Source organism: Drosophila ananassae, chromosome XR (assembly GCF_017639315.1).
Source record: "Drosophila ananassae strain 14024-0371.13 chromosome XR, ASM1763931v2, whole genome shotgun sequence".
In the NCBI taxonomy this organism is placed as follows: Eukaryota; Metazoa; Arthropoda; class Insecta; order Diptera; family Drosophilidae; genus Drosophila; species Drosophila ananassae.
The window spans coordinates 12094314-12121918 of record NC_057932.1 but is presented as its reverse complement, the minus strand read 5'-3'; the positions used below and the strand labels follow the sequence as shown (position 1 = coordinate 12121918).

At 34.3% G+C, this 27605-nt stretch overlaps 3 long non-coding RNA genes across 3 annotated transcripts; all 3 read left to right on the top strand.

Annotated features, from left to right (window-relative positions):
- The first annotated feature begins 1235 nt into the window (after nucleotides 1–1235).
- On the top strand, nucleotides 1236–4078 carry LOC116655301. Its single transcript, XR_004310432.1, has 3 exons — nucleotides 1236–1286; nucleotides 3817–3892; nucleotides 3946–4078. It is a non-coding gene; the product is annotated as an uncharacterized LOC116655301 (long non-coding RNA).
- An 8592-nt stretch (nucleotides 4079–12670) lies between these two features.
- On the top strand, nucleotides 12671–15530 carry LOC123257575. Its single transcript, XR_006507695.1, has 3 exons — nucleotides 12671–12721; nucleotides 15269–15344; nucleotides 15398–15530. It is a non-coding gene; the product is annotated as an uncharacterized LOC123257575 (long non-coding RNA).
- An 8594-nt stretch (nucleotides 15531–24124) lies between these two features.
- On the top strand, nucleotides 24125–26984 carry LOC116655302. Its single transcript, XR_004310433.1, has 3 exons — nucleotides 24125–24175; nucleotides 26723–26798; nucleotides 26852–26984. It is a non-coding gene; the product is annotated as an uncharacterized LOC116655302 (long non-coding RNA).
- The last annotated feature ends 621 nt before the right edge of the window (nucleotides 26985–27605 follow it).

The window sequence follows — 27605 nt, the reverse complement described above, 5'->3', positions numbered from 1 at the left end:
TTAGAAAAATAATATATAGTTTCAAAATTGAATAAAAAATAATATCAGAAGTTCAAGAATCAATGCACAGTCATGTTCCAGGAGAGTTTGCACCCAAGCCGAGAACATTGAATGAATTTCCACATTGGAAAGCCACAGAATTTCGGAAATTTCTTTAGTACACTGGCATTGTATCTCTTAAAGATACAGTTAATGGTGACCAGTATTATTTATTCCTTTTGTTGCACTTTTCATACAGGATGCTTTCATCTCACGTCCAGCGAGATTCCAACTTGGAAACGGCTCAACGGATGCTGGATCTGTTTGTTGCTAATTTTCCTATAATTTTTGGAGAAAGCAGTGTCTCCCACAATGTTCACGGCTTGCTTCATGTAAAAGACACCATAAAACAAATCGGAGATCCGGTTTTAGGATCGTCTTATTCTTTTGAAAATTATTTGCACACTTTAAAAAAATTTGTCCGAAAGCCAACAGATATTTTACCGCAAATTTATAGGAAGGTAGTTAAGGATAGAAAAATCTGTGTGGAAGATGAGGATATAAAGCTTATTGGTCATTTATTGAAATCAAAGGGATGCACACTTAGGAATAAAAGACCAGATTGTTTTTGTTTTGTTTTAGATAACATCCCGATTGAGGTAGATGGATTTGAAGCAGATACAGAAGGAATTTTCATTTTAGGTAGAAGGATGATAAATATTAGGAGCTTTTATGATAGCCCTGTAACTTCTTTAGCTTTAGGTATTTGCTTAGGAAGTTTTGATATGGCATCAAAAGAGGAAAGATTTAATGTTTCAAATTTTCAAAGAAAAGCTGTAGCGATGCCATATAAGGGCGAATTGGTTCTAGCACCATATTTGCATTATTCATAGGTTTTACTTAGCATTCGGTTTTTTTTTTATATACATATTTTTTTTTGAATACGGAGGTGTTTAGTCGTATTTAGGCGTATTTTCTAATACGAATCGGGCATGCCCTTACCGATGGCGCTTTGGGTATCTAGGAAGATTCACCTACCATGGTTCGAAGGCCAAAAAAAAAAAACATTTGCGTATTCAAAACAAAATAAATAAATCAAAACTCATCAAATAAATAGATTAAGAAATAATTAGCAGGTTACCATAAGGAATCACCTCACACAATCGACACCAACACATGAAAGACCACAGGCAGCAAAATATCAATACAGATTAATTTAATTGCCAAAACCTATAAAAAAAACCTTTTTTTTAGAATGTCGGACCAACCCCCAAAAAAATTGAGGAAAGTTGTTTTCAACATGGACGGTAAACAAATATAAAATAATAATAATTAAGAATATTTATGTTTATTTATACCCTTGAAGAGGGTATTATAATTTTGGTCAAAAATGTGCAACGCAGTGAAAGATCGCAGTAAAGATCGGCCAACTATATACGATCTGATATATATATAGTTAATAACTGCAAGGGCAAGGGTAAAGTCGGATCCGCCCAAAGTTAGCTTTCCTTTCTTTTTTTTTAAATTTATTTTACCCCACGCAATAGAATTATTGGAAAGTAGCGGCACCAAAAGAGGATAAGGGCGATGAAGTAGCAAACCTCAAGGCAGAGGTGAGCCTTTTGCGCTCCTCGTTGGAGGAGAGCAATAAAAAGCTTACCGAACAATTAAAGGCCAATACAGAGCAAGTGGCGAAATTGACAGCTCTCCTTGGGGTTTTCCTCAAAAAGGAAACTAAAGGCATCAACATAGGCCAAACTTTTCCAGTTCCAGGGGACCTGGAACTCTTTAATTTGGAACGGGCGATTAAGGAAGGAAACATACAGTCAGCGCCACAAAAAACGCCGCACTTAAATTTTATCTCCTCTCCTAAATTTTATTCTCTGGGCCTTATTTTTTTAGGGGGGTTTCCCTTGACTATTTTCGACATAATTTTGTCATTTGAAGAGCGCTGTTGCTTAAGTTGCTTTTGGTAGAATTTTTTTTGTAAAGACACCTATAAAATCATGCCGAAGCAAAAGCTGTTCACTGATCGCGATAAAGAAAAAATTATTTTATTGGCTGAACAAAATGTGTCAAATCGGCAAATAGCGGCTGAAACACATTTCAATGAAAGCTCAGTGCGTCGTTTTTTAAAAAAATATCGTTAGATAGCTGAAGTAAAAAGGAAAAAAGGAACAGGTGAAAAAAAATGCACCACGCCACGTGAAGATCGCTTTATTATGAGAACGAGCCTGCAGGATCGTTTTAAAACTGCAGTGCAGATAAGATCTGAGGTACATGAACAGTTTTCAAAAGATATTTCGGAGCGAACTGTTCAACGTCGACTTAACTCTACGGGAATGCTTGCAGGATCACCTGCAAAACAGCCACTTTTGAATCCGCGAATGAAAAAAAATGGTCTAAACTGGGCCAAGGACAAGGAAAATTGGACTGCTTCTGATTGGTCAAGAGTACTATTTTCAGATGAGTCCAAATTTAATCTCATTGGATCTGATGGAATCCTCAAGGTGCGCCGTAAACGTGGGGAACGTTATTCTGCAAATTGCTGCATAGCTACAGTAAAGCATTCACCGTATGTTATGGTAGGGGGATGCATATCCAAATATAAATCTGAATCAATTTTAATGGTTCAGGGTATGGTCAATGCAGAAAAATACAAAGAAATAATTTTAAGTGGAGTTGTGCCTAGCATTGAGTCCATAAGTGAAGAAGATGAAAAACCCATTTTTCAGGATGATTCTGCACCATGCTATCGAGCGCGATCTCTGAGTTATTCAGTGTCCGATTGTTATCAAAACAACTTATTTAGTTAAATTTAACATTTTTCTATCTAAAGATAACAAATTTGATGGAGAAATTGGGCATGAAGTCCTTAGATTGGCCAGGAAACAGCCCAGACCTTAATCCAATCCAGAATTTTTGGGTCTATATGGGTGCCAAAATAAGAAAGCAAAAGCCCAAAACTATGGAAGAGCTAAATCAAATTATAGAAAAAGTTGGAATACACGATATAACGAAGGAATATTTGTGTTCCATTTACGATTTTATGATCGAGAGGGTAAAAGCTGTAATTAGGGCCAAAGGTGGAATTACTAAGTATTAAGCTAAATTAAAAAATATGTCTATTGTTAAATTGCCTAGATTTAAATTTTTTTTTATAGTTAACAAGGTGTTCAATTGAAAAAAAATAGTTTTCGTTGAATTTTTTCATTATTATAACTTTTATGAATTTTTTCCTTAAGTTTGCCATAATAGTGATAAGTCGTTAAAACTAGGGTCAACCCAAAAAACAACATTTTTTTAATATTAAAAACAAAATTAAAATAAAAATTGGTATACACTTTTATTAACATACCATCAGTTAACTTGTTAAAAAAAAAATCGGGCGAATCCACAATCATATAATGAAACCACAGGACCTGAAAGGTAAAAATTCGTAAGCCTTCAAAGTGCGGCTTTTTTTGTGGCGCTGACTGTACATGCCTATGTAAGAAAGAAAGTTTCCTTTTAATGGAAACTCATCATTTTTGTTTTTATACCCATGCAGAGGGTATTATAATTCTGGTCAAAAGTGTGCAACGCAGTGATGGAGACATCTCCGACCCTATAAAGAATAAATAAAGATCGGCCAAGTATATACGATCCGATATATATATAATTAAATAAGCTGCTACCTATCTGCAAGGAAAATCAAATTCGGCTCCATCCGAAGTTAGCGTTACTTTCCTGTTTTTTAAGATTTATTGTTTTCGAATCTTGTAGATTCAAGCAATAAAGTCATTATTGGGCAGGAACAAATTGTCCCAAAGCTTAAAACTAATTTTTTCCGAACAGATTTTGGTGGACTTTAATATTGACGGAGTGAATGAATCATTAAGGGCGTTTCCAAATATTTTTAACACAGTAATCAGTATGTATTAAAAATAATTTATTGAATAATATTAAATTTATTTTTTTTTATAGAGGCTATCGAGTTGCTGGAAGATACACAACCGCCTGAAAAAGCACTTGGGCTAGCGTTATCATGCATTAAAAATATATATAGTAAAAAAAATATAAAAACAAAGAATAAATACTAAAATTATATGATAAAGGGTATATAACATTGTTATTTTAATTGGGAATGGGAATCAGGTCGGATTCATCCATGTTTTTCATGGGTGATTCATCGATATTTTTCATGCCCGATTCAGGCTTCTTTTTCATGGCTGATTCATGCTTTCTTTTCGGGGCTGATTCCGCTCTGAAATTCAGGTCTGAATCAGGGGCGATTTCGAGACAATTTTCACGCCGGAATCCGGATTCGAAATCCGGGCGGTTTCTGACCTGATTCATGCCTGAAATCGAATTCCGGGCCGAGAGGACATTTTCAAAAATTTCAGTACAAAATTCCGAGCCGCTTGTTCTAGCTTTCCGGTTGGGTTCCGGGGTGATCCGGGGGATCCAGGGTGAATCGTGGGGGATTGGTACTTCTGGGATATTATAACTTATTGAAAATATAAATATGTGCGGTGTGAGGAGGTAATGAGAAAATTGCGCGCATCGACAAAAAAAATTTAATGGAGAGATGCAAGAAAGACCCGAAAAAAACATTACACTGAAAAAAAATTTGAACATAATTAAATTAAATTTTTTTTTAAATTTTATAAATAATTACAAGAAATAATCATTACCACCAGCAATACACCGTATACAAAAAATTTAACTTATGCATATTAATTCTAATTCTAATATATATATGTATATATTTTTTTTTATTATAAAAATAAATACTTATAATATTTATTGAAATATTTAGATGAATATTAACCGTTTTATATTAAATATGAAAGACACAAGATCTTTTATATATTAATTTGCTCACTTTATTCTTTTCGGCTCAACACCACACCACAAGTACATTTAATCAAGCAACAAGAGGAAGAGAGCGATGGCACTTCAGAGTGACCAGACGTTCAGTATTAGAAAAAGCTTAAATCTATATATATCGATAAATGGTATTTTTGATAGTTGATTAGGGGTATTCCAACACGCCCCTTTCAAAAATAACATCCATAAGTTTTCAAATAATAATTCATTAATATAATACTTATTCTAATGTGGTTGGTGTGGATTCTGGGGTGCAATCTGATCCAGCATTTGCAGCAAAGGTACCGGGAAAACCCAGAAAAAACCCGAACAGATCAATTATTAACTAATTAGTTTACAAAGTAATATTCATATTCCTAACCGTTAAATTTATAATTTACATGACGACTTCAGTGTCTAATATTTAAAGTAATATTCAAGGACTTATTGATGTTAAGTTAAAGTTAACTTAAAGTTAAAATAAAATCAATTTACAGAATCGACGTTCATTTAGATATCTGTATGTTTGTGTAGTCCCAGTTTCTCTCGCATTTCCATGAATTTGGCCGCTGGTAATGCACAGTGGTCGGGCTTGTGTGGAGCCGCGGCCATAAATACTTCTAGGTGTGCTATAGCTTTGAAACTTTCACCAAAAATCTAGAGATATTATGAATATACTATAAAAATATTTACCAGATCGTACCACTATATCCTATAGCTTCCATAGGAACGATTGCATCAGTGGTAACGCTTTCATGAGAGAGCAGTCATAAAAGCACTTGTCAGATTAGGCTTATATTTTTACTGTAAGTTATTTACAAACTTAGAACTAGAATACAAAAATATTGGAGTGATTTCTCAACTCCACTCCCACGCCAACCTCATAAAAAAAGTTATGATAACAAAACAATAATAATATATTTAAGTAGAAAACGAACAATATTACGAAATCATAAACTCGTACAAATTGTTAAATTGTTTCATTTAGTAAGGAAATGGTTGTCTCTAGTAACGGTGATTTTTGGATATAAGAAATTTTTCTTTCCCACTAATAAATGGGTCAGAGCTTAAAAGCAATCTGTTAAATAAATCTGTATTTGAAGCGACTCGTGAAATTTTGCGCGTATGCTGCAATCGAAATTTTTTAATATCTTTAATTCTTGCCTCAGCGGCTTCCTCAGAAAGCTCTCCAATCGATAATAAAGAATGGTTTGGAGCATGAAGTAAAACTTTATGAACCAATGGGGGAGTTATCAATCAGCTGCTTTGCGGTTTCTAGAGCATAGTCGCCAAATTTTGCTGAATTTATTTTGTAGCCCGAAGATAGCGCTTGCAACAAAGTTGCGACTCGAATTATTAAATTCTTATCAATTCCAGTTATCTCGGCAGATATTTCAGGATTACTGAAGAATTTTCTGGCTGTGTTGCCATCATTAGATGTACCGCTTCCTCCAGTTCTACGTTGATCTACTAATAGACCCATTTTAGCCCTGAACTCATCTTGAATACATTTTTTTCTCAATGAAATCTTATCTTTAGCCTCTTGGGATCGAATTTGCCACACTTTTTCGTCCAATCTGTACGATACATGAAGAAAATATTCAAAAAATCGAATATACGCATGAAGCGGTGACAGTCCAAACTCAAATCGCTCCTCATTAACTTCTTTTGTTTAACAAACTTCTAGGTTGTTCATTTCTGTTAGCTTGGCATTACATATGTAGCAGTTTGTAGATGTTGTTTCACTTAATGCATTACAAACTTTACCATCAACCATGGTAAGTTGCAAGGAATGATCGATATTTCTTTTTCGATTTTGTATTTCAACTTTGCTAGTTTTAAGGTTACAATCTTGTGTTCAAAATACGCTTCTTCATCTAGGCAAAGCTGAGTCGTCTCCTTTTTAAATTGGAACCGGATTGGTCTGCAATATCGAGTCGAAGATGGCCTTGGATTCTTCCAAATAATCTTGGAATGGTCCGATTTTGTAACCATTCTAAGGGGCACATATGATGTAACAAACATATTGCTGTCTGCTAAGTCGCTATCCATCATCGTCTGTTTATATTCAGCATGACCAGTGCTTCCATCGAATCCCCATTTTCCAAATAAAATCAAATGGTCATCATTTATATCGTAGATAACCTCTTTTTGAAGTTCCAATATGCGTTCAGCAGTGTGATTTAATAAGCTTTGAAGCTCAACTTCTGCTTGAGAATCGCTGACTGTAATATTATCCGGATAGCTTTTCTTTTAGCACACAAAACTTGGTCATAGCTGGGCAACAATGAAAATGATAATTTTGAGTTAATGAATATACGTAGCACTAAATATTGGTGTTTCGTAAGTTGGCATTCCATGAAAACAGCTAAAACTTCTTCAATACTTATTTCGGAAATTGATTTATTCCCTTGGAAATCAGACATCCGTAAAAGAGATGCAGCAGACTCATCTCGAACCGCAACCTCTGCTATGCGTCGGCGTTTCGTCCTATTTAAAATCTCAGTGAAATCCTTCTTTGGACGTCCACGATATAAATTAGAAACTTTTGGTGGCGAACTGCATTTTAAAATAATAATTTCTTTGCACTCAAGCCATTCAGAATATTTTTTCAAAAATATTCCTTGTTTCCGCTGGACGATTTGCCAAAATTATGCAAGCTTCTTACAAACATAGATAACTTGTTTTTGGGATTCTTCCAAATCCGGCTCATATCCCTTATTTTTTATGTCCTTAATTAGGGCATCCAACACATTTCTAGATCTTTGGGCAAGTTAATTTGGCGTGTGTACTCCACTGCGGACAAATTGAAAGTGCATTAATATAAGTTCGCTTTTGTCATTCTATTTTTAGAAAGTCCCGTTAGAAAATCCAAGCAGACTATTTTGCATCATAAACTTTGGACAATTAGCTAATAGTAAAACCGGTTTTCGCTAGAATAACTCAAAATCAATTTTCTTATTTTTGGCCTATGGCAGCGACCACTGTGTAATGGCTTGGTGAAGACATCTGCTATTTGATTATCTGTCGAAATATACTCAAGACAAATTTCATTAGATTCAACTCGCTCTCTTACAAAATGATATTTAATATCAATATGTTTTGTTCCCTTGTGACATGATGGGTTATTTGCTATGCTTATACAACCTTGGTTGTCCTCATAAATTTAAATTGGTATTACAATTCTAATATGGACACTATTTAAAGGGGACTTCAGCCTCTCTTACGGCTTCATACAGAGCCATATACTCAGCTTCAGTTGATGAGGCTGCTACTGAGTTTTGCCTTTTTGTATTCCAACAAATTAAATTTGGTTCGAACATATTAAATAGATAACCTGTTGTGCCCCAGTAACCTTCCCCCAAATCAATGGTACCCTTCAAATATCTGAGGACCCTTTTTAACCATTCAGAGCCATAGCTCTGAATTATTTTTACTGCTATTATTAAATTGCAAGCATACATTGTTTGTAAGGAATCCAACAATTATAGATTATGAAATGAGAGGCACATTAGCAATGATAAACTATTAGAAATAAAGAAGAACAATTTATCAAGATATTTACTGCAGTAGTCAAGTCGGGTCGTGTACATAGCATTACGTACATTAGGCATTCAATAAAATTTTCGACATGGTGCGCTACAGCTTTCATCTGAGTTAAGCGCATCATAATTTAGTTTAGATAATAGAGGGGTATTTACCGGATTACAATTACTCATATTAAGTTTATCTATAAATCCCTTAATGTAGACAGATTGACTCAACAAAATTTTATCTTCGCATATTTCTACTCTTATGCCTATGAAATGTCGTACTTCTTTCAAGTCAGTCATTCTAAACTTTTCCATTAAATATTTTTTAAAGTTATTCATCCTATTTGTATTGTGTGTAGCTATGACCACATCATCAACATATAAGTTGATGAAGTGAAAGGCAGTTTTTCTATAACCTTTCACTTCTTTTATTTGTTACAGCACCATTCCTATTGTTGTCAATGCCATCAATATGTCTTTTATTTTCATTTAGAGGATCAACTTGCTTTCTTTTCCTACTTTCATTAGGAAATTTCTCTTATTCACATCCCTTACTTTCATTCAGGATATTTTCACTTTCCGTACTATCATTCAGGATATTCTCATTTTCCGTACTATCATTCAGGATATTTTCACTTTCCTTACTCTCATTCAGGATATTCTCATTTTCCGTACTATCATTCTGGAAGCTATTATTTTCCTTACTATCATTCGGAAAAATTTCCTATTTGAAGGCTCTAGAATTAATCATATTGGATTCATAGTTCTTCTCATCTAAAGAAACTGGTGATAGGTCCACACACGTCAGAATGTATTATAAACAGGGGTCGCGTAATATGTCTTTTATCCTTAAATTGGTTAAACGAAAGCCTAGCTTGTTTTCCGCTCAAACAAGGTTCACAAATTTCCTCTGATAACTTCAAACTATTAATAAGGCTTGTATCATTGAATAAATTGTTCTTCTTTATTTCTAATAGTTTATCATTGCTAATCTGCCCAAACCTCTCATTTCATAATCTATAATTGTTGGATTCTTTACATACCATGAACGCTTGCAATTTAATAATTGGTACGTTTTTTAACATACCTGAATTCTTTATGATTGTCATTCCATTCTTCGATATGGTGATACCATCACTGTCAAACTGGGTTGTCAAACCAGCCTCTTATAGCCGTTTGACCGATATGAGATTTCCAGCAGCCTCCTCGGAATACAGCACATCCTCCAGTGTATTTCATAATCATTCTGCAATCATACGACACCACGCTTCGTGGCATGCTGTGACGAGCTGTGACGTCCCTAGATGCGAAAGAATGAATCACTTAAGTGCTCAATGAGCACACTTTTTGCACTTCTATTATCATTGACCCAATTGGCATCCTCACTATCAGGCTTTTCCTCATCTACAACTCTAAGAATATCTATTTTTGCACGCAATGAGCGAACTCGAAACTTCCATACGGAGTTCTGATCTCCGTTAAACGCTTTTATGTTTTGTTTCAATTTCTCCATTACTTGTATCACCTATACATACGCACACAAGAATTCCAAAATATAAAATCAAAACTAATTTCACCACACGTTGTAATGGTATAGAGACTTTGCAGAAAAATGAATTTCACAAGAATCTGCAACGGCATATATGTATGTACATATATACAAAAAAAACCGCGTATTAATTTAAATTCTATTAGGCATGGTCTGGGCCCATAACCTATTGAAATATTGAGATCAATAGACCGTTTTATGTTAAATATGAAAAACACAAGATCTTTTATATTCACATCATTATTTTCGGCTCAACACCGCACCACATGAACATTTGATCAAGCAACAAGAGGAAGATAGCGATGGCACTTCAGAGTGAGCAGACGTTCAGTATTAGAATTAGCTTAAATCTATATACATATATCGATAAATGGTATTTTTGATAATTGAATAGGGTATTCCAACAATATTAATAACAATATATAAAAAAAAATAAAATATACAAAAATAAATAAAAAAAATAAAATACGCAAATGTTTAGGGATTTTTGTAAACTTTTTGTTTTAAAAATATGAGTAATAATAATAAAAAAGTTGGCTCCAAACAAATGCGTTGTCTGTTAGGAAAAAGAGAGGGAGGCTCTAAGTCACAGTATAATAGGAAATGAGGGCGCAGATTTAGAACCAAGTGCAAGAGGCAATAGGGTTCCTTTGGAGCCAATAATAGGTCAACAAGAAATAGGAGATAATGTAGTAGACATTGGTAGCTTAGGTGGACACGATCATGGTGGTTGTGATTTAAATAATCAATTAAAAGATTGGTATTTAAAACATAAGCCAACAGGATCATGTGCTATAGATCTTATTGAGATTCTGAATTCTCATAAGATGAATGTTAAGCCCTTTTATAAATTTAATTGTTCGGAAAAACCCGATATTAGTAAAGTAGCGGGCGGTTCCTACTTGCATATCGGATTATCCAAACAATTAAGTAAATTATCAGTTTATCCCCGATTACCTGATTGTCTGAGCATTGATTTAAATATTGACGGACTTCCTCTTTTTAAAAGTCCTAGGGCGCAACTATGGCCTATTTTAATTAGAATTAATAATATTTCCACCCGTCCCGTATTGCCAATTGGAGTTTTTAATGGTCATAATAAGCCCCTTAATTGCGAAGAATTTTTGTCTAATTTTGTGTCTGAGTTGTCCGAGATTATTAAAAATGGTTTAACCATTTCAAATAAACAAATTTTTATAAATATTAGAGCAATCGTTTGGGATGCACCTGCTAGGGCATTTCTTACTGGTACTCCTGGACATACGTCCAGTCACAGCTGTAGCAAATGCATCCAAAAAATAGATTCTGTATTGACATTCAGCACTGAACGTGGTGAATTGATTACAGATGAAAATTTTCGTGACAGGACATACCGTCACCATCATAAAGTAGAATATTTAGCTTTTCAGTCCGTTTTTGAAAAACTGGGGGTCTTGATGGTAACAAAAGTCCCTTTGGATTGCATGCACCTTATTGAATTAGGCGTCATGCGAAAATTTTTGAATAGAATTAATAATAATAAATTAGAAAAATAATATATAGTTTCAAAATTGAATAAAAAATAATATCAGAAGTTCAAGAATCAATGCACAGTCATGTTCCAGGAGAGTTTGCACCCAAGCCGAGAACATTGAATGAATTTCCACATTGGAAAGCCACAGAATTTCGGAAATTTCTTTAGTACACTGGCATTGTATCTCTTAAAGATACAGTTAATGGTGACCAGTATTATTTATTCCTTTTGTTGCACTTTTCATACAGGATGCTTTCATCTCACGTCCAGCGAGATTCCAACTTGGAAACGGCTCAACGGATGCTGGATCTGTTTGTTGCTAATTTTCCTATAATTTTTGGAGAAAGCAGTGTCTCCCACAATGTTCACGGCTTGCTTCATGTAAAAGACACCATAAAACAAATCGGAGATCCGGTTTTAGGATCGTCTTATTCTTTTGAAAATTATTTGCACACTTTAAAAAAATTTGTCCGAAAGCCAACAGATATTTTACCGCAAATTTATAGGAAGGTAGTTAAGGATAGAAAAATCTGTGTGGAAGATGAGGATATAAAGCTTATTGGTCATTTATTGAAATTAAAGGGATGCACACTTAGGAATAAAAGACCAGATTGTTTTTGTTTTGTTTTAGATAACATCCCGATTGAGGTAGATGGATTTGAAGCAGATACAGAAGGAATTTTCATTTTAGGTAGAAGGATGATAAATATTAGGAGCTTTTATGATAGCCCTGTAACTTCTTTAGCTTTAGGTATTTGCTTAGGAAGTTTTGATATGGCATCAAAAGAGGAAAGATTTAATGTTTCAAATTTTCAAAGAAAAGCTGTAGCGATGCCATATAAGGGCGAATTGGTTCTAGCACCATATTTGCATTATTCATAGGTTTTACTTAGCATTCGGTTTTTTTTTTATATACATATTTTTTTTTGAATACGGAGGTGTTTAGTCGTATTTAGGCGTATTTTCTAATACGAATCGGGCATGCCCTTACCGATGGCGCTTTGGGTATCTAGGAAGATTCACCTACCATGGTTCGAAGGCCAAAAAAAAAAAACATTTGCGTATTCAAAACAAAATAAATAAATCAAAACTCATCAAATAAATAGATTAAGAAATAATTAGCAGGTTACCATAAGGAATCACCTCACACAATCGACACCAACACATGAAAGACCACAGGCAGCAAAATATCAATACAGATTAATTTAATTGCCAAAACCTATAAAAAAAACCTTTTTTTTAGAATGTCGGACCAACCCCCAAAAAAATTGAGGAAAGTTGTTTTCAACATGGACGGTAAACAAATATAAAATAATAATAATTAAGAATATTTATGTTTATTTATACCCTTGAAGAGGGTATTATAATTTTGGTCAAAAATGTGCAACGCAGTGAAAGATCGCAGTAAAGATCGGCCAACTATATACGATCTGATATATATATAGTTAATAACTGCAAGGGTATATAAACTTCGGATCCGCCCAAAGTTAGCTTTCCTTTCTTTTTTTTTAAATTTATTTTACCCCACGCAATAGAATTATTGGAAAGTAGCGGCACCAAAAGAGGATAAGGGCGATGAAGTAGCAAACCTCAAGGCAGAGGTGAGCCTTTTGCGCTCCTCGTTGGAGGAGAGCAATAAAAAGCTTACCGAACAATTAAAGGCCAATACAGAGCAAGTGGCGAAATTGACAGCTCTCCTTGGGGTTTTCCTCAAAAAGGAAACTAAAGGCATCAACATAGGCCAAACTTTTCCAGTTCCAGGGGACCTGGAACTCTTTAATTTGGAACGGGCGATTAAGGAAGGAAACATACAGTCAGCGCCACAAAAAAAGCCGCACTTAAATTTTATCTCCTCTCCTAAATTTTATTCTCTGGGCCTTATTTTTTTAGGGGGGTTTCCCTTGACTATTTTCGACATAATTTTGTCATTTGAAGAGCGCTGTTGCTTAAGTTGCTTTTGGTAGAATTTTTTTTGTAAAGACACCTATAAAATCATGCCGAAGCAAAAGCTGTTCACTGATCGCGATAAAGAAAAAATTATTTTATTGGCTGAACAAAATGTGTCAAATCGGCAAATAGCGGCTGAAACACATTTCAATGAAAGCTCAGTGCGTCGTTTTTTAAAAAAATATCGTTAGATAGCTGAAGTAAAAAGGAAAAAAGGAACAGGTGAAAAAAAATGCACCACGCCACGTGAAGATCGCTTTATTATGAGAACGAGCCTGCAGGATCGTTTTAAAACTGCAGTGCAGATAAGATCTGAGGTACATGAACAGTTTTCAAAAGATATTTCGGAGCGAACTGTTCAGCGTCGACTTAACTCTACGGGAATGCTTGCAGGATCACCTGCAAAACAGCCACTTTTGAATCCGCGAATGAAAAAAAATGGTCTAAACTGGGCCAAGGACAAGGAAAATTGGACTGCTTCTGATTGGTCAAGAGTACTATTTTCAGATGAGTCCAAATTTAATCTCATTGGATCTGATGGAATCCTCAAGGTGCGCCGTAAACGTGGGGAACGTTATTCTGCAAATTGCTGCATAGCTACAGTAAAGCATTCACCGTATGTTATGGTAGGGGGATGCATATCCAAATATAAATCTGAATCAATTTTAATGGTTCAGGGTATGGTCAATGCAGAAAAATACAAAGAAATAATTTTAAGTGGAGTTGTGCCTAGCATTGAGTCCATAAGTGAAGAAGATGAAAAACCCATTTTTCAGGATGATTCTGCACCATGCTATCGAGCGCGATCTCTGAGTTATTCAGTGTCCGATTGTTATCAAAACAACTTATTTAGTTAAATTTAACATTTTTCTATCTAAAGATAACAAATTTGATGGAGAAATTGGGCATGAAGTCCTTAGATTGGCCAGGAAACAGCCCAGACCTTAATCCAATCCAGAATTTTTGGGTCTATATGGGTGCCAAAATAAAAAAGCAAAAGCCCAAAACTATGAAAGAGCTAAATATTTAAATAAAATTTAAATAAATTATAGAAAAAGTTGGAATACACGATATAACGAAGGAATATTTGTGTTCCATTTACGATTTTATGATCGAGAGGGTAAAAGCTGTAATTAGGGCCAAAGGTGGAATTACTAAGTATTAAGCTAAATTAAAAAATATGTCTATTGTTAAATTGCCTAGATTTAAATTTTTTTTTATAGTTAACAAGGTGTTCAATTGAAAAAAAATAGTTTTCGTTGAATTTTTTCATTATTATAACTTTTATGAATTTTTTCCTTAAGTTTGCCATAATAGTGATAAGTCGTTAAAACTAGGGTCAACCCAAAAAACAACATTTTTTTAATATTAAAAACAAAATTAAAATAAAAATTGGTATACACTTTTATTAACATACCATCAGTTAACTTGTTAAAAAAAAAATCGGGCGAATCCACAATCATATAATGAAACCACAGGACCTGAAAGGTAAAAATTCGTAAGCCTTCAAAGTGCGGCTTTTTTTGTGGCGCTGACTGTACATGCCTATGTAAGAAAGAAAGTTTCCTTTTAATGGAAACTCATCATTTTTGTTTTTATACCCATGCAGAGGGTATTATAATTCTGGTCAAAAGTGTGCAACGCAGTGATGGAGACATCTCCGACCCTATAAAGAATAAATAAAGATCGGCCAAGTATATACGATCCGATATATATATAATTAAATAAGCTGCTACCTATCTGCAAGGAAAATCAAATTCGGCTCCATCCGAAGTTAGCGTTACTTTCCTGTTTTTTAAGATTTATTGTTTTCGAATCTTGTAGATTCAAGCAATAAAGTCATTATTGGGCAGGAACAAATTGTCCCAAAGCTTAAAACTAATTTTTTCCGAACAGATTTTGGTGGACTTTAATATTGACGGAGTGAATGAATCATTAAGGGCGTTTCCAAATATTTTTAACACAGTAATCAGTATGTATTAAAAATAATTTATTGAATAATATTAAATTTATTTTTTTTTATAGAGGCTATCGAGTTGCTGGAAGATACACAACCGCCTGAAAAAGCACTTGGGCTAGCGTTATCATGCATTAAAAATATATATAGTAAAAAAAATATAAAAACAAAGAATAAATACTAAAATTATATGATAAAGGGTATATAACATTGTTATTTTAATTGGGAATGGGAATCAGGTCGGATTCATCCATGTTTTTCATGGGTGATTCATCGATATTTTTCATGCCCGATTCAGGCTTCTTTTTCATGGCTGATTCATGCTTTCTTTTCGGGGCTGATTCCGCTCTGAAATTCAGGTCTGAATCAGGGGCGATTTCGAGACAATTTTCACGCCGGAATCCGGATTCGAAATCCGGGCGGTTTCTGACCTGATTCATGCCTGAAATCGAATTCCGGGCCGAGAGGACATTTTCAAAAATTTCAGTACAAAATTCCGAGCCGCTTGTTCTAGCTTTCCGGTTGGGTTCCGGGGTGATCCGGGGGGATCCAGGGTGAATCGTGGGGGATTGGTACTTCTGGGATATTATAACTTATTGAAAATATAAATATGTGCGGTGTGAGGAGGTAATGAGAAAATTGCGCGCATCGACAAAAAAAATTTAATGGAGAGATGCAAGAAAGACCCGAAAAAAACATTACACTGAAAAAAAATTTGAACATAATTAAATTAAATTTTTTTTTAAATTTTATAAATAATTACAAGATATAATCATTACCACCAGCAATACACCGTATACAAAAAATTTAACTTATGCATATTAATTCTAATTCTAATATATATATGTATATATTTTTTTTTATTATAAAAATAAATACTTATAATATTTATTGAAATATTTAGATGAATATTAACCGTTTTATATTAAATATGAAAGACACAAGATCTTTTATATATTAATTTGCTCACTTTATTCTTTTCGGCTCAACACCACACCACAAGTACATTTAATCAAGCAACAAGAGGAAGAGAGCGATGGCACTTCAGAGTGACCAGACGTTCAGTATTAGAAAAAGCTTAAATCTATATATATTGATAAATGGTATTTTTGATAGTTGATTAGGGGTATTCCAACACGCCCCTTTCAAAAATAACATCCATAAGTTTTCAAATAATAATTCATTAATATAATACTTATTCTAATGTGGTTGGTGTGGATTCTGGGGTGCAATCTGATCCAGCATTTGCAGCAAAGGTACCGGGAAAAACCCAGAAAAAACCCGAACAGATCAATTATTAACTAATTAGTTTACAAAGTAATATTCATATTCCTAACCGTTAAATTTATAATTTACATGACGACTTCAGTGTCTAATATTTAAAGTAATATTCAAGGACTTATTGATGTTAAGTTAAAGTTAACTTAAAGTTAAAATAAAATCAATTTACAGAATCGACGTTCATTTAGATATCTGTATGTTTGTGTAGTCCCAGTTTCTCTCGCATTTCCATGAGTTTGGCCGCTGGTAATGCACAGTGGTCGGGCTTGTGTGGAGCCGCGGCCATAAATACTTCTAGGTGTGCTATAGCTTTGAAACTTTCACCAAAAATCTAGAGATATTATGAATATACTATAAAAATATTTACCAGATCGTACCACTATATCCTATAGCTTCCATAGGAACGATTGCATCAGTGGTAACGCTTTCATGAGAGAGCAGTCATAAAAGCACTTGTCAGATTAGGCTTATATTTTTACTGTAAGTTATTTACAAACTTAGAACTAGAATACAAAAATATTGGAGTGATTTCTCAACTCCACTCCCACGCCAACCTCATAAAAAAAGTTATGATAACAAAACAATAATAATATATTTAAGTAGAAAACGAACAATATTACGAAATCATAAACTCGTACAAATTGTTAAATTGTTTCATTTAGTAAGGAAATGGTTGTCTCTAGTAACGGTGATTTTTGGATATAAGAAATTTTTCTTTCCCACTAATAAATGGGTCAGAGCTTAAAAGCAATCTGTTAAATAAATCTGTATTTGAAGCGACTCGTGAAATTTTGAGCGTATGCTGCAATCGAAATTTTTTAATATCTTTAATTCTTGCCTCAGCGGCTTCCTCAGAAAGCTCTCCAATCGATAATAAAGAATGGTTTGGAGCATGAAGTAAAACTTTATGAACCAATGGGGGAGTTATCAATCAGCTGCTTTGCGGTTTCTAGAGCATAGTCGCCAAATTTTGCTGAATTTATTTTGTAGCCCGAAGATAGCGCTTGCAACAAAGTTGCGACTCGAATTATTAAATTCTTATCAATTCCAGTTATCTCGGCAGATATTTCAGGATTACTGAAGAATTTTCTGGCTGTGTTGCCATCATTAGATGTACCGCTTCCTCCAGTTCTACGTTGATCTACTAATAGACCCATTTTAGCCCTGAACTCATCTTGAATACATTTTTTTCTCAATGAAATCTTATCTTTAGCCTCTTGGGATCGAATTTGCCACACTTTTTCGTCCAATCTGTACGATACATGAAGAAAATATTCAAAAAATCGAATATACGCATGAAGCGGTGACAGTCCAAACTCAAATCGCTCCTCATTAACTTCTTTTGTTTAACAAACTTCTAGGTTGTTCATTTCTGTTAGCTTGGCATTACATATGTAGCAGTTTGTAGATGTTGTTTCACTTAATGCATTACAAACTTTACCATCAACCATGGTAAGTTGCAAGGAATGATCGATATTTCTTTTTCGATTTTGTATTTCAACTTTGCTAGTTTTAAGGTTACAATCTTGTGTTCAAAATACGCTTCTTCATCTAGGCAAAGCTGAGTCGTCTCCTTTTTAAATTGGAACCGGATTGGTCTGCAATATCGAGTCGAAGATGGCCTTGGATTCTTCCAAATAATCTTGGAATGGTCCGATTTTGTAACCATTCTAAGGGGCACATATGATGTAACAAACATATTGCTGTCTGCTAAGTCGCTATCCATCATCGTCTGTTTATATTCAGCATGACCAGTGCTTCCATCGAATCCCCATTTTCCAAATAAAATCAAATGGTCATCATTTATATCGTAGATAACCTCTTTTTGAAGTTCCAATATGCGTTCAGCAGTGTGATTTAATAAGCTTTGAAGCTCAACTTCTGCTTGAGAATCGCTGACTGTAATATTATCCGGATAGCTTTTCTTTTAGCACACAAAACTTGGTCATAGCTGGGCAACAATGAAAATGATAATTTTGAGTTAATGAATATACGTAGCACTAAATATTGGTGTTTCGTAAGTTGGCATTCCATGAAAACAGCTAAAACTTCTTCAATACTTATTTCGGAAATTGATTTATTCCCTTGGAAATCAGACATCCGTAAAAGAGATGCAGCAGACTCATCTCGAACCGCAACCTCTGCTATGCGTCGGCGTTTCGTCCTATTTAAAATCTCAGTGAAATCCTTCTTTGGACGTCCACGATATAAATTAGAAACTTTTGGTGGCGAACTGCATTTTAAAATAATAATTTCTTTGCACTCAAGCCATTCAGAATATTTTTTCAAAAATATTCCTTGTTTCCGCTGGACGATTTGCCAAAATTATGCAAGCTTCTTACAAACATAGATAACTTGTTTTTGGGATTCTTCCAAATCCGGCTCATATCCCTTATTTTTTATGTCCTTAATTAGGGCATCCAACACATTTCTAGATCTTTGGGCAAGTTAATTTGGCGTGTGTACTCCACTGCGGACAAATTGAAAGTGCATTAATATAAGTTCGCTTTTGTCATTCTATTTTTAGAAAGTCCCGTTAGAAAATCCAAGCAGACTATTTTGCATCATAAACTTTGGACAATTAGCTAATAGTAAAACCGGTTTTCGCTAGAATAACTCAAAATCAATTTTCTTATTTTTGGCCTATGGCAGCGACCACTGTGTAATGGCTTGGTGAAGACATCTGCTATTTGATTATCTGTCGAAATATACTCAAGACAAATTTCATTAGATTCAACTCGCTCTCTTACAAAATGATATTTAATATCAATATGTTTTGTTCCCTTGTGACATGATGGGTTATTTGCTATGCTTATACAACCTTGGTTGTCCTCATAAATTTAAATTGGTATTACAATTCTAATATGGACACTATTTAAAGGGGACTTCAGCCTCTCTTACGGCTTCATACAGAGCCATATACTCAGCTTCAGTTGATGAGGCTGCTACTGAGTTTTGCCTTTTTGTATTCCAACAAATTAAATTTGGTTCGAACATATTAAATAGATAACCTGTTGTGCCCCAGTAACCTTCCCCCAAATCAATGGTACCCTTCAAATATCTGAGGACCCTTTTTAACCATTCAGAGCCATAGCTCTGAATTATTTTTACTGCTATTATTAAATTGCAAGCATACATTGTTTGTAAGGAATCCAACAATTATAGATTATGAAATGAGAGGCACATTAGCAATGATAAACTATTAGAAATAAAGAAGAACAATTTATCAAGATATTTACTGCAGTAGTCAAGTCGGGTCGTGTACATAGCATTACGTACATTAGGCATTCAATAAAATTTTCGACATGGTGCGCTACAGCTTTCATCTGAGTTAAGCGCATCATAATTTAGTTTAGATAATAGAGGGGTATTTACCGGATTACAATTACTCATATTAAGTTTATCTATAAATCCCTTAATGTAGACAGATTGACTCAACAAAATTTTATCTTCGCATATTTCTACTCTTATGCCTATGAAATGTCGTACTTCTTTCAAGTCAGTCATTCTAAACTTTTCCATTAAATATTTTTTAAAGTTATTCATCCTATTTGTATTGTGTGTAGCTATGACCACATCATCAACATATAAGTTGATGAAGTGAAAGGCAGTTTTTCTATAACCTTTCACTTCTTTTATTTGTTACAGCACCATTCCTATTGTTGTCAATGCCATCAATATGTCTTTTATTTTCATTTAGAGGATCAACTTGCTTTCTTTTCCTACTTTCATTAGGAAATTTCTCTTATTCACATCCCTTACTTTCATTCAGGATATTTTCACTTTCCGTACTATCATTCAGGATATTCTCATTTTCCGTACTATCATTCAGGATATTTTCACTTTCCTTACTCTCATTCAGGATATTCTCATTTTCCGTACTATCATTCTGGAAGCTATTATTTTCCTTACTATCATTCGGAAAAATTTCCTATTTGAAGGCTCTAGAATTAATCATATTGGATTCATAGTTCTTCTCATCTAAAGAAACTGGTGATAGGTCCACACACGTCAGAATGTATTATAAACAGGGGTCGCGTAATATGTCTTTTATCCTTAAATTGGTTAAACGAAAGCCTAGCTTGTTTTCCGCTCAAACAAGGTTCACAAATTTCCTCTGATAACTTCAAACTATTAATAAGGCTTGTATCATTGAATAAATTGTTCTTCTTTATTTCTAATAGTTTATCATTGCTAATCTGCCCAAACCTCTCATTTCATAATCTATAATTGTTGGATTCTTTACATACCATGAACGCTTGCAATTTAATAATTGGTACGTTTTTTAACATACCTGAATTCTTTATGATTGTCATTCCATTCTTCGATATGGTGATACCATCACTGTCAAACTGGGTTGTCAAACCAGCCTCTTATAGCCGTTTGACCGATATGAGATTTCCAGCAGCCTCCTCGGAATACAGCACATCCTCCAGTGTATTTCATAATCATTCTGCAATCATACGACACCACGCTTCGTGGCATGCTGTGACGAGCTGTGACGTCCCTAGATGCGAAAGAATGAATCACTTAAGTGCTCAATGAGCACACTTTTTGCACTTCTATTATCATTGACCCAATTGGCATCCTCACTATCAGGCTTTTCCTCATCTACAACTCTAAGAATATCTATTTTTGCACGCAATGAGCGAACTCGAAACTTCCATACGGAGTTCTGATCTCCGTTAAACGCTTTTATGTTTTGTTTCAATTTCTCCATTACTTGTATCACCTATACATACGCACACAAGAATTCCAAAATATAAAATCAAAACTAATTTCACCACACGTTGTAATGGTATAGAGACTTTGCAGAAAAATGAATTTCACAAGAATCTGCAACGGCATATATGTATGTACATATATACAAAAAAAACCGCGTATTAATTTAAATTCTATTAGGCATGGTCTGGGCCCATAACCTATTGAAATATTGAGATCAATAGACCGTTTTATGTTAAATATGAAAAACACAAGATCTTTTATATTCACATCATTATTTTCGGCTCAACACCGCACCACATGAACATTTGATCAAGCAACAAGAGGAAGATAGCGATGGCACTTCAGAGTGAGCAGACGTTCAGTATTAGAATTAGCTTAAATCTATATACATATATCGATAAATGGTATTTTTGATAATTGAATAGGGTATTCCAACAATATTAATAACAATATATAAAAAAAAATAAAATATACAAAAATAAATAAAAAAAATAAAATACGCAAATGTTTAGGGATTTTTGTAAACTTTTTGTTTTAAAAATATGAGTAATAATAATAAAAAAGTTGGCTCCAAACAAATGCGTTGTCTGTTAGGAAAAAGAGAGGGAGGCTCTAAGTCACAGTATAATAGGAAATGAGGGCGCAGATTTAGAACCAAGTGCAAGAGGCAATAGGGTTCCTTTGGAGCCAATAATAGGTCAACAAGAAATAGGAGATAATGTAGTAGACATTGGTAGCTTAGGTGGACACGATCATGGTGGTTGTGATTTAAATAATCAATTAAAAGATTGGTATTTAAAACATAAGCCAACAGGATCATGTGCTATAGATCTTATTGAGATTCTGAATTCTCATAAGATGAATGTTAAGCCCTTTTATAAATTTAATTGTTCGGAAAAACCCGATATTAGTAAAGTAGCGGGCGGTTCCTACTTGCATATCGGATTATCCAAACAATTAAGTAAATTATCAGTTTATCCCCGATTACCTGATTGTCTGAGCATTGATTTAAATATTGACGGACTTCCTCTTTTTAAAAGTCCTAGGGCGCAACTATGGCCTATTTTAATTAGAATTAATAATATTTCCACCCGTCCCGTATTGCCAATTGGAGTTTTTAATGGTCATAATAAGCCCCTTAATTGCGAAGAATTTTTGTCTAATTTTGTGTCTGAGTTGTCCGAGATTATTAAAAATGGTTTAACCATTTCAAATAAACAAATTTTTATAAATATTAGAGCAATCGTTTGGGATGCACCTGCTAGGGCATTTCTTACTGGTACTCCTGGACATACGTCCAGTCACAGCTGTAGCAAATGCATCCAAAAAATAGATTCTGTATTGACATTCAGCACTGAACGTGGTGAATTGATTACAGATGAAAATTTTCGTGACAGGACATACCGTCACCATCATAAAGTAGAATATTTAGCTTTTCAGTCCGTTTTTGAAAAACTGGGGGTCTTGATGGTAACAAAAGTCCCTTTGGATTGCATGCACCTTATTGAATTAGGCGTCATGCGAAAATTTTTGAATAGAATTAATAATAATAAATTAGAAAAATAATATATAGTTTCAAAATTGAATAAAAAATAATATCAGAAGTTCAAGAATCAATGCACAGTCATGTTCCAGGAGAGTTTGCACCCAAGCCGAGAACATTGAATGAATTTCCACATTGGAAAGCCACAGAATTTCGGAAATTTCTTTAGTACACTGGCATTGTATCTCTTAAAGATACAGTTAATGGTGACCAGTATTATTTATTCCTTTTGTTGCACTTTTCATACAGGATGCTTTCATCTCACGTCCAGCGAGATTCCAACTTGGAAACGGCTCAACGGATGCTGGATCTGTTTGTTGCTAATTTTCCTATAATTTTTGGAGAAAGCAGTGTCTCCCACAATGTTCACGGCTTGCTTCATGTAAAAGACACCATAAAACAAATCGGAGATCCGGTTTTAGGATCGTCTTATTCTTTTGAAAATTATTTGCACACTTTAAAAAAATTTGTCCGAAAGCCAACAGATATTTTACCGCAAATTTATAGGAAGGTAGTTAAGGATAGAAAAATCTGTGTGGAAGATGAGGATATAAAGCTTATTGGTCATTTATTGAAATTAAAGGGATGCACACTTAGGAATAAAAGACCAGATTGTTTTTGTTTTGTTTTAGATAACATCCCGATTGAGGTAGATGGATTTGAAGCAGATACAGAAGGAATTTTCATTTTAGGTAGAAGGATGATAAATATTAGGAGCTTTTATGATAGCCCTGTAACTTCTTTAGCTTTAGGTATTTGCTTAGGAAGTTTTGATATGGCATCAAAAGAGGAAAGATTTAATGTTTCAAATTTTCAAAGAAAAGCTGTAGCGATGCCATATAAGGGCGAATTGGTTCTAGCACCATATTTGCATTATTCATAGGTTTTACTTAGCATTCGGTTTTTTTTTTATATACATATTTTTTTTTGAATACGGAGGTGTTTAGTCGTATTTAGGCGTATTTTCTAATACGAATCGGGCATGCCCTTACCGATGGCGCTTTGGGTATCTAGGAAGATTCACCTACCATGGTTCGAAGGCCAAAAAAAAAAAACATTTGCGTATTCAAAACAAAATAAATAAATCAAAACTCATCAAATAAATAGATTAAGAAATAATTAGCAGGTTACCATAAGGAATCACCTCACACAATCGACACCAACACATGAAAGACCACAGGCAGCAAAATATCAATACAGATTAATTTAATTGCCAAAACCTATAAAAAAAACCTTTTTTTTAGAATGTCGGACCAACCCCCAAAAAAATTGAGGAAAGTTGTTTTCAACATGGACGGTAAACAAATATAAAATAATAATAATTAAGAATATTTATGTTTATTTATACCCTTGAAGAGGGTATTATAATTTTGGTCAAAAATGTGCAACGCAGTGAAAGATCGCAGTAAAGATCGGCCAACTATATACGATCTGATATATATATAGTTAATAACTGCAAGGGTATATAAACTTCGGATCCGCCCAAAGTTAGCTTTCCTTTCTTTTTTTTTAAATTTATTTTACCCCACGCAATAGAATTATTGGAAAGTAGCGGCACCAAAAGAGGATAAGGGCGATGAAGTAGCAAACCTCAAGGCAGAGGTGAGCCTTTTGCGCTCCTCGTTGGAGGAGAGCAATAAAAAGCTTACCGAACAATTAAAGGCCAATACAGAGCAAGTGGCGAAATTGACAGCTCTCCTTGGGGTTTTCCTCAAAAAGGAAACTAAAGGCATCAACATAGGCCAAACTTTTCCAGTTCCAGGGGACCTGGAACTCTTTAATTTGGAACGGGCGATTAAGGAAGGAAACATACAGTCAGCGCCACAAAAAAAGCCGCACTTAAATTTTATCTCCTCTCCTAAATTTTATTCTCTGGGCCTTATTTTTTTAGGGGGGTTTCCCTTGACTATTTTCGACATAATTTTGTCATTTGAAGAGCGCTGTTGCTTAAGTTGCTTTTGGTAGAATTTTTTTTGTAAAGACACCTATAAAATCATGCCGAAGCAAAAGCTGTTCACTGATCGCGATAAAGAAAAAATTATTTTATTGGCTGAACAAAATGTGTCAAATCGGCAAATAGCGGCTGAAACACATTTCAATGAAAGCTCAGTGCGTCGTTTTTTAAAAAAATATCGTTAGATAGCTGAAGTAAAAAGGAAAAAAGGAACAGGTGAAAAAAAATGCACCACGCCACGTGAAGATCGCTTTATTATGAGAACGAGCCTGCAGGATCGTTTTAAAACTGCAGTGCAGATAAGATCTGAGGTACATGAACAGTTTTCAAAAGATATTTCGGAGCGAACTGTTCAGCGTCGACTTAACTCTACGGGAATGCTTGCAGGATCACCTGCAAAACAGCCACTTTTGAATCCGCGAATGAAAAAAAATGGTCTAAACTGGGCCAAGGACAAGGAAAATTGGACTGCTTCTGATTGGTCAAGAGTACTATTTTCAGATGAGTCCAAATTTAATCTCATTGGATCTGATGGAATCCTCAAGGTGCGCCGTAAACGTGGGGAACGTTATTCTGCAAATTGCTGCATAGCTACAGTAAAGCATTCACCGTATGTTATGGTAGGGGGATGCATATCCAAATATAAATCTGAATCAATTTTAATGGTTCAGGGTATGGTCAATGCAGAAAAATACAAAGAAATAATTTTAAGTGGAGTTGTGCCTAGCATTGAGTCCATAAGTGAAGAAGATGAAAAACCCATTTTTCAGGATGATTCTGCACCATGCTATCGAGCGCGATCTCTGAGTTATTCAGTGTCCGATTGTTATCAAAACAACTTATTTAGTTAAATTTAACATTTTTCTATCTAAAGATAACAAATTTGATGGAGAAATTGGGCATGAAGTCCTTAGATTGGCCAGGAAACAGCCCAGACCTTAATCCAATCCAGAATTTTTGGGTCTATATGGGTGCCAAAATAAGAAAGCAAAAGCCCAAAACTATGAAAGAGCTAAATATTTAAATAAAATTTAAATAAATTATAGAAAAAGTTGGAATACACGATATAACGAAGGAATATTTGTGTTCCATTTACGATTTTATGATCGAGAGGGTAAAAGCTGTAATTAGGGCCAAAGGTGGAATTACTAAGTATTAAGCTAAATTAAAAAATATGTCTATTGTTAAATTGCCTAGATTTAAATTTTTTTTTATAGTTAACAAGGTGTTCAATTGAAAAAAAATAGTTTTCGTTGAATTTTTTCATTATTATAACTTTTATGAATTTTTTCCTTAAGTTTGCCATAATAGTGATAAGTCGTTAAAACTAGGGTCAACCCAAAAAACAACATTTTTTTAATATTAAAAACAAAATTAAAATAAAAATTGGTATACACTTTTATTAACATACCATCAGTTAACTTGTTAAAAAAAAAATCGGGCGAATCCACAATCATATAATGAAACCACAGGACCTGAAAGGTAAAAATTCGTAAGCCTTCAAAGTGCGGCTTTTTTTGTGGCGCTGACTGTACATGCCTATGTAAGAAAGAAAGTTTCCTTTTAATGGAAACTCATCATTTTTGTTTTTATACCCATGCAGAGGGTATTATAATTCTGGTCAAAAGTGTGCAACGCAGTGATGGAGACATCTCCGACCCTATAAAGAATAAATAAAGATCGGCCAAGTATATACGATCCGATATATATATAATTAAATAAGCTGCTACCTATCTGCAAGGAAAATCAAATTCGGCTCCATCCGAAGTTAGCGTTACTTTCCTGTTTTTTAAGATTTATTGTTTTCGAATCTTGTAGATTCAAGCAATAAAGTCATTATTGGGCAGGAACAAATTGTCCCAAAGCTTAAAACTAATTTTTTCCGAACAGATTTTGGTGGACTTTAATATTGACGGAGTGAATGAATCATTAAGGGCGTTTCCAAATATTTTTAACACAGTAATCAGTATGTATTAAAAATAATTTATTGAATAATATTAAATTTATTTTTTTTTATAGAGGCTATCGAGTTGCTGGAAGATACACAACCGCCTGAAAAAGCACTTGGGCTAGCGTTATCATGCATTAAAAATATATATAGTAAAAAAAATATAAAAACAAAGAATAAATACTAAAATTATATGATAAAGGGTATATAACATTGTTATTTTAATTGGGAATGGGAATCAGGTCGGATTCATCCATGTTTTTCATGGGTGATTCATCGATATTTTTCATGCCCGATTCAGGCTTCTTTTTCATGGCTGATTCATGCTTTCTTTTCGGGGCTGATTCCGCTCTGAAATTCAGGTCTGAATCAGGGGCGATTTCGAGACAATTTTCACGCCGGAATCCGGATTCGAAATCCGGGCGGTTTCTGACCTGATTCATGCCTGAAATCGAATTCCGGGCCGAGAGGACATTTTCAAAAATTTCAGTACAAAATTCCGAGCCGCTTGTTCTAGCTTTCCGGTTGGGTTCCGGGGTGATCCGGGGGGATCCAGGGTGAATCGTGGGGGATTGGTACTTCTGGGATATTATAACTTATTGAAAATATAAATATGTGCGGTGTGAGGAGGTAATGAGAAAATTGCGCGCATCGACAAAAAAAATTTAATGGAGAGATGCAAGAAAGACCCGAAAAAAACATTACACTGAAAAAAAATTTGAACATAATTAAATTAAATTTTTTTTTAAATTTTATAAATAATTACAAGATATAATCATTACCACCAGCAATACACCGTATACAAAAAATTTAACTTATGCATAT